We start from the raw sequence: 17,048 nt of genomic DNA, 5'->3' as shown, positions 1-17,048 counted from the left end.
GAAAATTATTGACAGTGGTTCCAGCTAGACGGGTGTTTTTTGTGAAAGATTGGCGAGGGGGACCAGAGATTGGAGCTCAGACGAGCACTTGCCATGGAAATAACGATAAAACAAAGACAGGCTCGCAACGTCTCTTCTATGGGAGAGAGATTGCAACAAAGAGAAAAGTGCATCCCCCACTAAGCTACGAAGTCTATTTTGTACTCTGTCAACAAAACAAACAACAAAATCATATTTGAAAGCAATATCCACAGGTATTGAAAACATGGATATATGAATCATGCTTTTTGCCTGTTATGTTTTTTGTTTGTTTTCAGACACAGTAACGCGTGGCCGGGTAAAGCTAGTATAGAAATGGATGATGGAAAATTTTCATGATTGCATGACACCCCTAATATTTGACCTTCTAGCACCCTAGTTCTTAATCTTTTATTTTGCATGTAACTAATTAAGTTCATTTGTTAAACTGTGTTTTTAATATTAATGAAATCAGATATTTCAGTCCATGAAGACCGTGAAAATTTAAAAGATCAGAGAGGTAAAATACGGCCTAAAGGCACATTGCAGCTTGGACCAACAGATAAAACTGTTATAAAACTGCAGAAGAGAAGGGAAGAGGTTAAGCAAAAATAAATAAATAAATGAAGATATCATCAACAATAGTATACACATCATATGTTCAGGATGATGTTTCTGTAACAGAACCAGTGACACTGGGTTAGCAGCAGCAGCAGCAGCAGCCGTAGCAATATGCAAATGACCAAGCCGGCTGCGCGATCTGACGTGACAGTAAAAAGAAAAAGGACACACGAGTTCAGATAAGTACGTATTCGAAAACGTGTTCGAGACGTAGAGAATTTAATACGTTTAAGATACGAGGGAGCGGAAAAGGACGTGTTCGAGACACGGCTGTTGGAAGAAACGGCGTTCGGAGTAGTAGTGTTCGTAAAACACGCTTAAATATGGTATTTCAATTCGTCCCGATTTCATATATATTATTATAGAGTTGTGATTTTAAAATTAAAAGATATATATTTAGGTACCATCAGCTAGAATCGAAAACGAGTAATATGTATCTTGTGTCAGCTGAGTAACGTTTTATTAACTGGTTTTGGTGGCGTTTAATGTGTGGCGCTATTTCGTAGTGCCACTGGTTGTTGCTGTTGTTGTTCCCCCCCCCGCCCTATTCGAAAGGTTATTTGGTCGAACGCGAAGCGATACAAAAAAGGGGAACCACAATACAATTTCGGCAATTCCCTTTTCTCTTTTTATCCCAGCAGCCATGAGGTGAGGACGCGTATTTTTGCCTCTCTGTAAAGGGGGGGGGGGCTTCTCCCCCTTTTCTCAGCAGTTAGCTAAGTTGTTGATGGTTAAAGTTAATTTTTTATTGTCGCTAATTGTTTAAAATTGTAAAATATTGTATCATTTTTTTTTTTTGTAAAAATAAATAATTAAGATTTTCTATGTATACGACTTGTGTCGCGTTGTTTGATCTGCCTTAAACGACGAAACGGCGCCAGAAGGAATTCAAGCAGAGGAACACGACCTCAAGAAGTTTTCCCCAGAGAATGGCGAAAGAGCGCAGAGAAAAGCCACACTCAAATTCCAGGTATGTATTCACTCTTCAATTTTTACAAAAAAGACTTCTAAGTAACTAATCCAACGTGATGCAATATGAGATGGGCACGCTATTGACCGACACATGGAACCACAAATTGAGTGCCGTTCCCAAGACATTTATGCAGCACATAAGCAGGCACACAATGAAAGAAGCCCGAAAGAACTGCGCTCATTGTCGATGTCTGTGAGAAATTCCATAACCAACGCCATCTTGTTTGCCTGCCTAACATGATTTGCTAGACGGTCTTTGATTGGTTCAATTTGATTGCGCCAGTTTGGCGCCAATTTTGTATTACATGTACGGTATTTTTCAGTCTGTCAAATGAACACGGAACGATAAAGACTCACACAGCAGTGCTTTGTCATAGAGTGCCAGGATTTTACCTTCATTGGACACCATGCAATGGGTGGATGAAGGACATTTCTCTTAATATAGAGACAACATAATTGCTGAACTTATTTTACCCAATGAGGATATTCTACAGTGTTCGGCTTGATATATTTGATTATGGGAAAATATTCCTATTTCTTCCACAGACCACGAGGTCCTAAAATATGCCATATTGGCCGACAGCATTCAAGCCGTGTTCAACCATGTACAACATGGATCCTTCTAAAAGGAAACCTGAAGTAACGTTCCCACAGAGGAATCATAACTAAAGGCTCCATTGCGTATGGATAGCAAATTCAGCCACTGTTTTTGCAAGGGACTTACCGTGAACCAAAGAATTTTCATTTACTGATACATCTTGAATACAATTTGAGTTTTAAAGGTATGGCTTTTGTTTGTGGAGTTTCATTTGCTATCTGCAGGGAGGAAATTGGATGTAGGGAAGAAATTTCTTACGTGCCACAGTCCTAAATGACTTGGACCTTAATAGAGCTGAACGGGAAAAGATAACAAAATACCAGCACCTAAAAATGATCTAAAAACATGGTCTCTGTAAGAAATAAACATTATACCAGTTGTGATAGGAGCAACTGGCTTAATAAAAAAAAGAATCTGCAGAAATACTTAGAAGCAATTCCTGGAAGGCCACGCTGTAACGAAATGCAAATAGCAGCCATAAAGGGAACAGCATCTATTCTTAAAAGAACCCTCGGATATAAATTTCAATCATAACATAATCAAGTGTTAGCTCCAGGAGGGAGCCCCTTGATATCTTAAAATTTACTGAAGTTAAAAAAAAAAAGTCACCGGCTCGTCGTCGTACAATTGTATGATATACCCGATATCGCCAATCCTTTACAATTTGATTTAAGATCTGCGTTTCTTTAGTAATATCATTCATTAATTTCTGAATGACATCTCAATTCTGTTGCGCAATTTCAGTTAATTTGGTATTTCTATGTTTATATAAATAAACTGAAATTTTAGAAGTTAGTAAAGTAGAACTTTCTATTCGTCACTCCTACTTTCAACTCGGGTGGATATATATTTTTTTCTATTTTTATTTCAACCTCTTTGTTTTCGGTTAAATATAATTTCCTGTTCACGTAACTCTGTTTTTGGCGCTTTTATTTCCTACACACCTTTTAATTGTTGCTGCGTTATTTTTTTCGGCGTATTATCGAATTATATCCGTTTACTGTTTTTGTCTTCTTTGGTTTGCTGTATACAATTCCTTTGAAAAGTCTGTAGTTGTTTTATTTTATAAAGAGCTTGATTTTAAGAGATTTTGTACGGTACGTTTTCGTTTCTTTGACGTTCTTCAGCTTACATATTTTATGGTTGAATATGTTGGCTGATTAATTCCAAAGTTTAAAACTGTTCATCCAGTTCAACCCAAGTAGATTTCCAGATTTTTTTTTAGAACGTACGCCTTCAATTTTTTTTAATAGTCTTATTAAAATTTACTGGTAAATATACTTCTCCAATGAAATTAATCTCATTACTAGTCATTGTGCAGGTTAACTTTAGTGTTTTCTGCAAAGTCGATCTGTTCAGTTTCTTCCACGTATGCAAATTTATAATTTAAAATCCGATCTCATGTCCAACTGTAATTTCACGGTTTTATCGAATATCTTGACTTATACCTATTTGTGTAAAATTTCGTCCGACTTTTCCTTGGATTTTATCTTTTTTATCTGATTTTATTTTTTGTTTTGCGTTTGCTTCCACAATGCGATATTTTATGACCAAGTTTGCAACAATTTTAACAAGTTTTATTCCGAAAACGGCAGAACCCCCACCCCTCATCGGATTTATGATATCCATATAGTACGCGCGTTTTGAAAATGTGAGTTAGTGTCAGGGTTATGGTTAGAAAATGTGGGTAGCCATTTTCCTTTTCTTATTTTCAGGGGGTAATTATACTAAGAATGTGGTTGACTTTCTTTTTTTCCCTTTTAGTAGAATAATTTTTAGATTTTAGATTCTTTACTTTTCTGGCGTATGCTACGCCCGATTGCTCTGTTTTCAGAATCGCTTCTCACGATTATAACCCTTTGGAAATTCTCCGCAAGTTTCTGAACAGTAGGATTGGATTCACGTTTGAGTTTCGTTAGTACTTTTCGTCTAATCTCAGCATTTTTTTTTACCGACACTAGGCCTTTAGCGAAAATCAGACATTTAAAATCATCTACTGATAATTCTGCTAGCCTAAAGTCGTTGCAGTGTTTATGTACGACCGACGTGAAAGCCAAATAATCTTCGTCGTCCTGCTTAGACAAATTAAGACACTTTTACTTTTTATGAAACAGTAACGTATGTGGACTGAAAAGTTCTAAGAGTAACTTAACGGTTTCCGCGAACTCCATATCCGTAGTCTTTTTAGGTAGGATGTAGTCCACGAAGCAACTGCGTTCAGCAGTTCATAGCTTTCATAAATATAGACGAACTGTTTTCGCATCAGATCAATCTTCGATTGACGTTCAAAAGTGTTCATGCTTTCTAAAAAAAAAAAAAAAAAAAAAAAAATGTCGAACATTTAGTCATGCTCAGGTACGTAGATAAAAGTACCCATAGTGTTCTATATCGTGTTTTGCGAAAACGCTGTGTTACTGTTCGTGGTTGATTTATTTGTCAAACTTTTGAGAATTAATTCCTGGTTTTTTTTTATTTCTTGTTACTGCTGAATAAACCTTTCTTCAGTTTTCTGTTGTCCCTCTTCAGGTTTCTGCTGTTGTAGCAGCAGATTTTTTAAAAATTTTTGTTTTCTTTCTTCACCTTTCTGTTGTTGCTGGTTTTGTAGCTAATGTTGCAATATCCACACGATAATTTCTTTGTTGTAGACTTATTATTACAAGAGTGAAATTTACTTATTCAATAACAAAAATTAATAAAAATAAAAAAATAAAAAGACAACACTGTAATATTACTAATTACTTTTTAATGTTGTACGTTAAACACAGTTTACGTTGTGCTCCTGGATATGATCTTAAACTATACCCGATGGTGAGGCCCCAGCTTGCCATTGCTCCCAGGTCCACTCTGACCCGGAGTGGTACTACCTGTTAGGGTCCCAACTATGGGTTAAATAGAAACTGACTTGAAAAAACATATTCTACTAAAAACTTTTCTTCCAAATAACTGGATTCGGCATTAAATAAGCTGAAACTAGTTGATATGCCGTAAAACAAAACAGCCAACAGTTTACGTTGTTTTACTCTGAGACGAAAAACCAATTTGATTAGAGAAAAATCGTGTTTACCGTTTTATTCTCTTTAGTTTTAAATGTAAAGCTTCACCAACAGCTTTGAGAACTTTTTGTTTTGTATCAGACAACACGACTTTTTCACCATTAGCTTAAAGACCTTTGAGATATATTCGTAATTCCAGTGGAAAAAGTGTCTTGTTCATTGAGAATGTTACTCCGTTGTCCGATATTGAGTGTATAAAATTAATGGCATGTAATCGGTTGTGTTTCTAAACTTGATGCCTTGGGTTCATCTCTTCTAAGAAAAAAAAAAAAAAAAAAATGAGGAAAGAACTTTTTGGCCAGCACAATATTTTCATATTATGAAAACTAAATCAAATACAATGTAAAAAATTTTCACAAATTCATTAAAAAACATTTTTAGTAAAAAATAATGTGTGTATATATATATATATATATATATATATATATATATATAGCACACACAAAGAAACAGGTCAGATCAACCGGAGGTCAACTGGGACAGTTTCCCATAAGTGACTGCTCATTGGCTGATTAGGAAGGGTGCAGTGGAGACTAGAAAGCTGATTGGCTAACTAAAAATTCAACAGAAGGTGCGTATATAAAAACGTGAGACAACCATAAAATTCTCGCATAAGTCTAAAGAATCCTAGAATGGATGAAACGCGGAATATTCAGTGTAGCTTAATCGCCATATATATTTTATAATTTGCTAACTAGCTCTACCTACGTATTGAGCACTGTTGAAGTAAATACTTAAAGTTTACGCATAAAGTTATACTTTCGTATATTAATTTATTTAATGTGAGTAAATGAAGTATATATATATATATATATATATATATAATATATATATATATATATATATATAATATATATATATATATTAAGTTATAAAATATATGAGAATTAAGCTACACAGAATATTCCGCGTTTCATCCACGCTAGGATTCATCAGGCTTATATAAAGAATTGTCTTCCTTACATCTAAAATTTTATTTCTTTTCTTGTATAAGTTTAACAAATGTGCAAACAAATAAAAGTTAAAACTTAAAGGCAGGTACAGTTAATGCCCGCGCGCGCGCACACACATATTTATGCAATAGATGTATGTATATATATATGCATATATATGTGCATGTGTATGTGTCTGAATGTGTATTTTGTGGATGTTGATAAGTGTTGATATCGAGTTTATATAAATTCTGACCTTAGTTTCACCTCTCAAATTAAATTGCTCTAACATGACAAACAGCCAAGCGACGTCGATTTGAATTAGTTTCTTGCAAATAAATCCATGTTATTCTTTGTTGTTTGTGTCTCCTTGGGCATTTTCAAAATAACTAAGTATTGCCTTTCATTTAGCTACGCCCGGAGAAAGGGTCACCTTTCTCTCTGTTATCTTCGGGGTTTCACCACGTGTGTTATATAAATATTTTGTTTCGACTAAGGAAATTACTCCCAAAGAAAATTGATCGAATTAGTTTAGAAGTCAGTTTCTAAAAGCCACCCGACACACGCACCAATAACGGTAACTAAGTGGTTAATGACACTGACAGGAAACCTGGGTGCGCTGAGATCGAATCTATTTGGCTTTATAGAAATAGTTTTATCAAACCCAAACCTGACCTTGTATCTAACATCCTGGAGCAGAGGTAAATAAAATGCCACCGTATAAAACGGACATTGAACCGATTATGATGATGCAGATTATTTTACAAGGGAGTCATCGCTTATGAAGGCTTGAAGGACACTCGAGGATAAGGGTTAATGAATGTAAGGTGGTAGTGTGGTAATCGTTAATGGTGTAAGTTAGAGAGAATTCGATTATTTAAGCGGACTGTTCAATAAGAACTTGTTTGCATTAGACTTGAACGCTACAATAATGTAGTCGGCCGGGAAACAGGCCAATGGAACAGTGTTTCCTAGGCGGGAAGTTCCAGGAAATAAGCTTTGTTCGTGGAATCTGTGTTTAGATTTAGGCATAGAGAGTGGGGAAAACTGTAGATAGTGGTTGTAGCTAGTTGGTGTTTTTTGTGTGAAAGTTTGGCAAGGAGGAGCATAGATTGGAACTAAGGCGAGTTCCAATCCAGAATGCTTTTTTTTTTTTTTTTTTTGGTGGGAGGAGCTTCATTTTTTCCATATAAAAAATCGACATTGTGTCGAATTCTGCTCTCGTAGGGAGGCAAGTAAATAGAAACGTGTCGAAACGATTTGTAATATTTTTCAAGGGTAAAACATCTTAAAATTGTTTCTGCATGTTAAAAAATTAGGCACGTTTTGTAGAGAATTTCATTCAATTCTGTTTTCTAGAAATTATGTGTTGCTGCCATTTTTATGGATCTCAAGTGTGAAGTATTCTATACTTTTATCCATTTTTAAGAAAATATATAAGATGTGGAGGGGGGTGACAAATGACGAACAAACGCTTAGCTTAGATTTGATGAATATTACTGCAATCTCGCGTGATTTCTTCCAAATCTCGCTCGTGTCTATTTTCGTGCCGTTGGCTGACGTGCATTTTTCTTTTCTTTTTATTATTTTAAAATAATAAAATAAAAATGGCTATTGACAACGGCTGAACTAACGAAAAAACTTCTAGAAATAAAAATGACAGGACAGAAAAGAGTGCACCTTCATTTGATTATTTAAGGGAACGGTTCAATAAGAAGTTGTTTTCATTAGACTTGAAGGCTACCATACTGCAGTCGGCCGTGAAGCAGGCCAATACAACAGTGTTCCACAGGCGGGCAGTTCTAGGAAATAAGCTTAGTTCCTGGAATCTGCGTTTAAATTTAGGCACAGTTAGAGAGTGGGAAAAATTGCTTTTAGTGATTGTAGCTAGTCGAGGGATTTTTGAAAATAATGAAAATTATAGAAATGAAAAAAAAAAAACCCCTGTAAACAAAGCCTGTTGTTCATTGCAAGTTAAACAATATAGAAGTGCTTCATAGCGACTCCTCGAAAAGAAAAAAAATCGGTCGCTCAACTCCTGCTGCTTTCATCACTGGTAAACAGACTCATCGTCTCGTGGCGGTTTCGCATGATATCTGAAAAGAAAACCCGTCCTTATCAAATGTTTATCTGCAGCTTAATTACCAGCAGAACCTTTGTTCTCGATAGGAAAGGCTAAAAACAATGTTTTACAAACGTTTCTTCAACTGTAACAGGCCGAGTCGAAAAGAGAATCACTTTCTGGCGCGTCAACATTGAATTAGAATTTAGAATAACGGGTTCGAATCTTACTGCAGCCACCTCTCACGTTTACATGTGGAATAGTATTTTATTTGGTCTACTATGCTTAAGTTTGAAATAAAATGTTTCTAAGCTTGTTTTCTTTGAATGCTACAATTTAACTTTCGGTTTCGATTCTAGTTGATAGCATCCAAATATTTTTGTGTTTACTTTTGAAATCACTTGTGTCGCATCTTCTCGCTTTGAAAGGGAGATAACCAACGTACCGTTTTGCTTAATTAATAGGATTTGGAATGTCTAATCACCAGCCTTCCTCCGGTGTTTATTTCGAAGGCATTAGTTTCCATGAAAACAAATTATCTCATTCAGTAGATTTTGTTTGAATGTACAAGTTTTAATAGATATTCCCCCAAATGCTATTTTAAGTATTGTATTTTCATTCTTGATTTTAGATACAATTTTTGTTTGAAATACATTTTCTAATGCTATTTAGTATAGTTGTGTATATTTCAAATTAGATTTTTACTAGATATTTCTGAATACATTTTATAATAATATTTCTTAGGGCGATTTTTTTTAAATTAAACTTTTACTAAATATTTTTACATATATTTTTTGTAATAATATTTCTTAAAGCTATTTTTTCAAATTAAATTTTACTAAATATTTTTACATACATTTTTATAATAATATTTCTTAAAGCTATTATTTCAGATGAAATAGTTATTAAACATTTTAACACAATTTTATAATACAATTTATTAAAGCTATTTTTCAAATTAAACTTTTACAAAATATTTCTGCATACATTTTATAATATTATTTCTTAAGGCTATACTTTTAAATTAATTTTTTTCTTAACATTTGTACATACATTTTTATAATACACTATCTTAAAGCTATTTTTAAAATATTTTTACCAAATATTTAAACATACATTTTATAATATTATTTTAATGATATTTTAAAATTAAACTCCGAACAAATGTTTTTACATACATCATAATAATACTATTTTGGGAGTTATTTTTTCAAATGAAATGTTTACTAAATATTTCTGCAAAGATTTTTATAATTCTATTTCTTTAAATGAAATTCTTTTAAGTACTTTTGCATATATTTTATAATACTATTTTAAAATCAATTTTCACATTAAATTTTAAGTGTTTTACATATATTTGTATAATGCTATTATTTGTATAATACTATTATTATATTTGTATAATGCTATTATTATTAGTTATTGTTTCAAATGTAATTTATACTAAACATTGTTACATACGTTTTTACTATAAGATTTCTTAAAATGAAATTTAAACTAATTGTTTTACATACCTTAATTTATCCAAAATGATTTATCTAAAATAATTTATCCAAAATGATTTATCTAAAATAATTTATCCAAAATGATTTATCTAAAATAATTTATCCAAAATGATTTATCTAAAATAATTTATCCAAAATGATTTATCTAAAATAATTTATCCAAAATGATTTATCTAAAATAATTTATCCAAAATGATTTATCTAAAATAATTTATCCAAAATGATTTATCTAAAATAATTTATCCAAAATGATTTATCTAAAATAATTTATCCAAAATGATTTATCTAAAATAATTTATCCAAAATGATTTATCTAAAATAATTTATCCAAAATGATTTATCTAAAATAATTTATCCAAAATGATTTATCTAAAATAATTTATCCAAAATGATTTATCTAAAATAATTTATCCAAAATGATTTATCTAAAATAATTTATCCAAAATGATTTATCTAAAATAATTTATCCAAAATGATTTATCTAAAATAATTTATCCAAAATGATTTATCTAAAATAATTTATCCAGAATGATTTATCTAAAATAATTTATCTAAAATAATTCATCTAAAATAATTCATCTAAAATGATTTTTCTAAAATGATTTCTACAACAGATCGTAAGTGTCACACACACTAAAATGATTCAACAGTTTAGTTAATGCTTTTTTTCACATATTATTTTCTGAAAATGTGATTTGAAATCATTTTTCAATAGATCATCGGTTTTGTTCTCTTGCTGCAAAAGACATTGTAGAAGAGTTCAGCATTTTTATTTATTTAAACATTTTGTCTTCTTAAAATCTGATCTGAAACTACAATACAAATTGTTTCCGTATAGCACGAAACCAACAATGCGTTTTACTCTAATAGTTTCTTCCCTCAAACAGCTAGACTTTGGAATTTCAATTCCTGCTTCCCTGATTATACTGATACGCAGACGTTTAAATGTAACATCTTTTTTCCTATGCATATTCCCTTACGTCCAAGTGGCGATATGCTTTGTTAGAGGTGAACGTGATTAAAATGAAAGGACTATGCAGTATTTGGTGAATGTAATTTAATCTGAAAAGTGTGAAATTACTTACTTTTTCAGTATTAAACAAGAGCCGTATCTTTCAGTGATCATTCATGACTCTTATCTTACCGGCCTGATACAAGCGAACAAGTACTATTTATTTAAAAAGATATAGTATTACAAAAATAAAAATACAATATCTAAAAGAAAATCGCCACTATTATATAAAAGGAACTTTGTGTGTGTGTGTGTGTGTGTGTGTGTGTGTGTGTGTGTGTGTGCGTGCGTGTGTGTGTGAAGCCCTTCTGTATGGACCCTAAAACGGCTGGGCTGTTTTTTTTATGAAATTTCACACGCATGTACTTTATGTATCTGATAGTGTTCTTTGATAGGTTTTGTATCGGAATGTCCTCGACAAGTATAATGAAAAAAGAATTGGCGATTTTGACCAAAGCTAACACTTTATACAACCTAACATAACACAAGTGCATTTGAGAAATTTTATTACTACACAAGCATTAAAATCAACTACAAGTTTTTGATATGACAGGAGCGTGTTCGAAATGAATGTTTCTGTTTAGAGCACAACTGAACCATGATACTTGACTTTTTTTTTGCATTTTAAACTTTAATTCAAGCCATTATATATAAAAAAATAATTTTATAAAATCAACAGTAGGTTGTGTATAGTGCTATATAGATACATATATGCGGGAAGGCATGTGAAGTTTCTTCTCGGTGCACCGCGATGGGTCACCAACTAGAATACGCAATCAATCGATTTGATTGAAAATTGAGTGATTTCACGAATTTCGATGACAATAAAAATATGGGAGTGTGAAACATTTGTTGATCATCATTTAATCCCGGGCAACGTCGGGTTACGAGAGACGTTCCAAAAGTAATGTCACCTATTTTTTTTTTATTCCGCCAGATAAACCAGACGGCATTGCAAACTTCATTCTTATGATGACGAAACTCATGCATTCATGACCTGAAATTTTCATCTCTCTGCTGCAGTTATTGACGGTGTGAGACTCAAAGAAAGCAACTCCTATCATGGACGCGCGTCAGAATCAGAGATGCTTCACTGAATTCCTTCACGCAGAAAAAGTTGAACAGATCAACATTCTTGGCACCTGTTGAACGTTTACAAAGCCGATGCAGTTGATGCCAGCACAGTTAGGAGATGGGTTCGTCCATTTCAGAGTGGAGATAGAGATGTGAATGATAAAGCTTGCTCTGGACTTTTACGACCACGCCATCGTTGATCGTTGGCAAAAGTGCATTAAGAATGGTGGTGACTATGTAGAAAAAATATTTTCTTTTACATGGGAATCACCATTTATCAAGGCTAGAAGGCCACTCGAGGATAAGGTTTCATAGATGTAAGGTGGTAACATAGTAATCGTTAATAGAGGAAATTAAGTAGAACTTGATTATTTAAGGGGCATCTAAACAAGAACTTGTTTACATTGGACTTGAAAGCTATCATATTTTAATCAGCCGGAAAACAGGCCAGCGGAACAGAGCTCCATAGACGGGCAGTTCTAAGAACGAAGCTTTGTTCATGGAATCTGCGTTTAGATTTAGGCACAGAGAGTGGGGAAATTGTTGATAAATATTAGTTATTTTGAAATAATAAATAAAATATATGATAGAAGATATTTAGTGTTGATTAAACAATAGAGAAAACGTTACATTAATCCAGAAAATAAGGCGTGAATAGTTTAACTATTAAATCACACATGGATTTAATATCATGACAAACGATGCAAATATTTTTCGAATTTTTTTTCGGATTTATGTGATTATGCCCAATTGTTTTTTTTTTCTTTATAAAGTTAATGTTCATATCTTTAAGATACGTCAGAGCAGGAAATATTCAGAATTGACATAACAATTACATGATTGTTTATACACTACGAAACAGGTGCTGTCAAGTCTGTAGACCAAATATTCACAGAAGAGTTCGATAGAAACCTTTTTCATAATCAGCCAAGTAACACACACACACATAGAGAGAGAGAAAGCGAGAGAGAGAGAGAGAGAGAGAGAGAGAGCGAGAGAGAGAGAGTCTTATTTGTAGTATTCCGAATTTTACTGGGTTTACATAATTCAGTAGTCGTTCATATGACAATAAATTTTAAGGCAATAAGTGATGACTTAAACTGTAAGCTATAAAATTATCATATTCAATAATTGAGCATTCATATATTGTTTTAACAAAAACCAAGACTTCAAAGAATAGGTTGATAGCAACAAATAGTGTATTTCATCGTTAGTTACAATTGTTTCAAGACTATTCAAACAAATTCGAACATTATGCCGTTTGAAAATTTTCACAAGAACAGCCTTTCTTCAGACTTATTGAATTAAAAACACTTTAACAATAAAACATTATGGAAACCATTTCCCTTATAAGGAAAAGAAAAGAAGCAAAAATACTTTACCTATGTCTCATCTGTGTAAAGCATTTGTTAAAGATTTATATATTTATCTATTTTCGTATCTCTATTAAAAAAAAACTTCAAACAAAATATCATACAATGTTATCACTAATCATGTCCATATAATATGTTTTATTAATACTATTCATTGATTTCTTAAATTAATTTTTTTATTTCTTTATTTAATTTAAAATATTTTTTCTAATCCGGACTAAACAACAAAGTTATATTGTTGCGATTCTATGTTAGTTTAGTATCTGGAATTTGCTTTGTTTATTTACAAAAATATCAGCTAACCTATTTATGTGATTTAAGAAAAGTTTTTGTTTAAAACTTATTCAATAAGGAAAGAAAGTTTTACATTACTTTATACTTAGTTAATTCTCATTCTTCATTTAGAATTAAGGATCTCAATTTATTTTTTATTTTTATTTTCTTTCATTCCTTCCTATTAAGATTTACGATTATCGGATATTTTAGATGTAGAAAGGCAGGTGACTCTGTACGTTCGAAATTTTAAAGGTTTAGTTGAATTATAAGTTACTAAAATCCTAATATGTATCCATAACGATGAAAAGGAAGTAACTCAAGCCGTTCGATGTTTCTAGGTTTGGTAAATTCCTAATACGCATTTATGATTTATTTATTAATCAAACAAATCCAATTAAAAGTATTCAAAATATAAGTTTGTAATGCATATATTAACCATGATACTGATTTTATTACCAAAGATTTAACCTACGTTTGCCATCTAACCATAATTTTCTGAGGTTATGCGTGGCTTTAATACAAAAATACCAATTATCTAATAATAACACATATCCTATTAGTAAGTATTCTAATAATAAATATGTTCTTTAGCTCAATGTACGTTTTACTCCAATGAAAGTGGGGTTCACTTTGTTTTTTTGGATTTAATCGTTTAGAACAAGAACATTATTTAAAAATCTAAGTTTTACTGATCTAAAAACAGTATCAATTAATACCCATTCTTTAATTACTAATATTTTTTTTGTTGAATTCATATTGCTAATTTTTGTTAAGCTATTGTATTGATCTAGAAACAGTATAAACTATTTTACCATCAATATAACTAAAATTGTGTTCTAAATTTTGAAACAATATTGCTAATCTTTGTTAATCCTTTTTATAGATCTAAATTTCTTATCTAATAATCCATGCTTATATATTTGTATATGTATGCATATGTATATATGCGTATTTGTGTGTATGAGTATTTGTATATTCTATATGTATGTGTATGTATGTATATGTATGCATGTGTATGTGCTTATGTGTGTACATGTGCGCATATGGGTATGTGTGCATGCATGTATGTATGCAGATGGGTGCACGTATGCATGCCTGGACCTGTACATGTCATTGTATGCATATACATGTGTATGGATATATATACGTGTATGTGTGTGCATGCGTGCATATCTGTTTATGCATATTATTATTTATATATGCATCATATGTATGGGGGTGCATATATTATATACATATGGTCGTTTAATATGACTGTGTATTAGTATGTATGCGTATATATGAGTGTTAATTGTGCATGCATATATAGATTTAAGTACCTGCTCTGATATTATCCTCGGTCTGTGTATGAGAATTCCTTCGGGACTGAGACAATTTTCCTTCAGGACCGAGACTATTTGTATTCTTATTTAATTATTAACTAATACTAATTTTATTGATTTTTTTATTATTATTATTATTATTATTATTATTATTATTATTATTATTATTATTATTATTCATTTATTTATTTATTTATCTATGTTCGTCCCATCTTTATTGAGAGAGAGACGGAATTTACTCACCAGTAAAAAAGCCGACATTGTTTCTAACTCTGCCCCTTCAGTAGTTTTATTATTATTATTATTATTATTATTATTATTATTATTATTCATAACTAATAATTACATTATTTTTACCGTTTAACAATTCCATTTCCATTCCATTATACATATTGAAATCAATTGCGTCTCATTTTTGCCGTTTTAATTAAACGCTTATACGTTGCAACATTAAAAAAAATATTAAAAAGCACAATCTTCTTCCACAAACGGCTAAAACGATTCACGTGAACTTTTTCGAACATGATTGCTAGGAATGAACGCTGTCCACGCTACAAATCTCCAGTTCTTTCAACGGTTTTCTTTTTCTTTTTCATTTCGATACTTTTTTGTGACCAAGAGAGGAGGTCCGCTTAAAATATAGAAAATAACAATAAAAATATTTAATACAAAAAGTAACATCGTTTTTCATGCTTCAAAAAACCCTCATAACCTTTAAATCACTATCTTAGAAGCATACGTGGACTTTTAACATTATATATATATATATATATATATATATATATATATATATATATGTATATAAGCGAAAATGTATGTATGTGTGTATGTATGTTTGGATGTCTGCTAAAAACTTTTGACAGACGCGACGAAAATTCACAAACTCGGTATCACATCGAAGCTCCATCCTTTGCTCGAAAAATATCAAAAAATTGCCCCAAAACGTTAACTTTTTCACCCCGAAATCGATAATTTTCGACAGGGGGGGGGGTCAACAAAAAAGGTCCTCTCGTGACAATGACCGATTTTACGCATGCGTCAGAACATCGTGACCTGAGTTTCTTTAAATAGTTGAAAAAACGAACAAACTTCATGTACGTTTCGTTAGCTCAGTTGGTTAAGGCCTTGGTTCATTATCTAAACGTTTTGGGTTCGAATCGTGGTGTGAAATGTCTTTTCTTTTCGATTTTTTAAATTTAAATATTGAACTAGTGTTATTTAAGCCATTTTTCACATAACGTTCGTTTTTCGTTTTTTTTTTTTTTTTTTTTTTTTTTTTTTTACTTCGCTTATCCACCCCCGACCACACACCCAAAAACACCCGGGTACCTACCGATTTTTTAAATTTTAATATCGAAACAGGCTTATTTAAGCCATTTTTCACGCGTTCGTTTTCTGTTTTCATTGTTCGTTTGCCTTACGTTAGTTTTTTTTGTGTTTTTTCCCGCTTAAGTGTTAACATTATTTTCTCTTTTTACTTCACTTATAACAAACAAACCTACGTCGTCGTCGTCGTCGGCGGCGGCAGCGTCGTCGTAACGCTCGACGACTTCCGGCCGCGCACCTGTCAATTTGGTTGTTAAATAAATTCAAACATCTTTCACTAACTCATTCTGGCTGGCCGATTTTATTTTCAAACTTCGCCTCAGTGCTTCCTGTTCGATCCTACCCCCGGGTTCTTTTTTATTTAACACCACACACACACACCTACAAACACCCGGGAAACGCCGGGTACCCCCGCTAGTATATATATAAAGTGAGAATGTGTGTAAGGACAATTCTCAACCTATATACTCAACGAATTTTTGATCTACAGACTTGAAATTTCGTATATAGGGTATTAAGACACGTGAAAAACTTTTTCATTGGTTTTTACCAGGAAGAAAGGCTGCTAAGGTGTCAGAATTGAAAAAATATTACGTGAAGAGATCTGCGACTGCGCATGCGTGAATCGTTCAAATGACAGATTCCTTTTGTTAAGAATAAGTAGTTTTGAAAATACTTATTAAAACCGTGCCAAACTGGCCTAATGGTTATCGTACTTGACTCACTGTGTTTAGGTTTTGGTTTCGATCTTACAAATTTTAAAGGATCACGAAATAATTGAAAATTTGAATGAATCAAAGAAAAAAAAAAGAAAAGTAAAATGACCAACTTTACAAATGAAACAGATATGTATTCTGATGGATTTAATTTTGCAATTAAATTATCTTTAAAAATTTTGTTTTAG

Source organism: Euprymna scolopes, chromosome 29, assembly GCF_053919585.1.
Source record: "Euprymna scolopes isolate OS-2025 chromosome 29, ASM5391958v1, whole genome shotgun sequence".
NCBI classification, from domain to species: Eukaryota; Metazoa; Mollusca; class Cephalopoda; order Sepiida; family Sepiolidae; genus Euprymna; species Euprymna scolopes.
Note: the sequence above shows the minus strand (reverse complement) of the source record.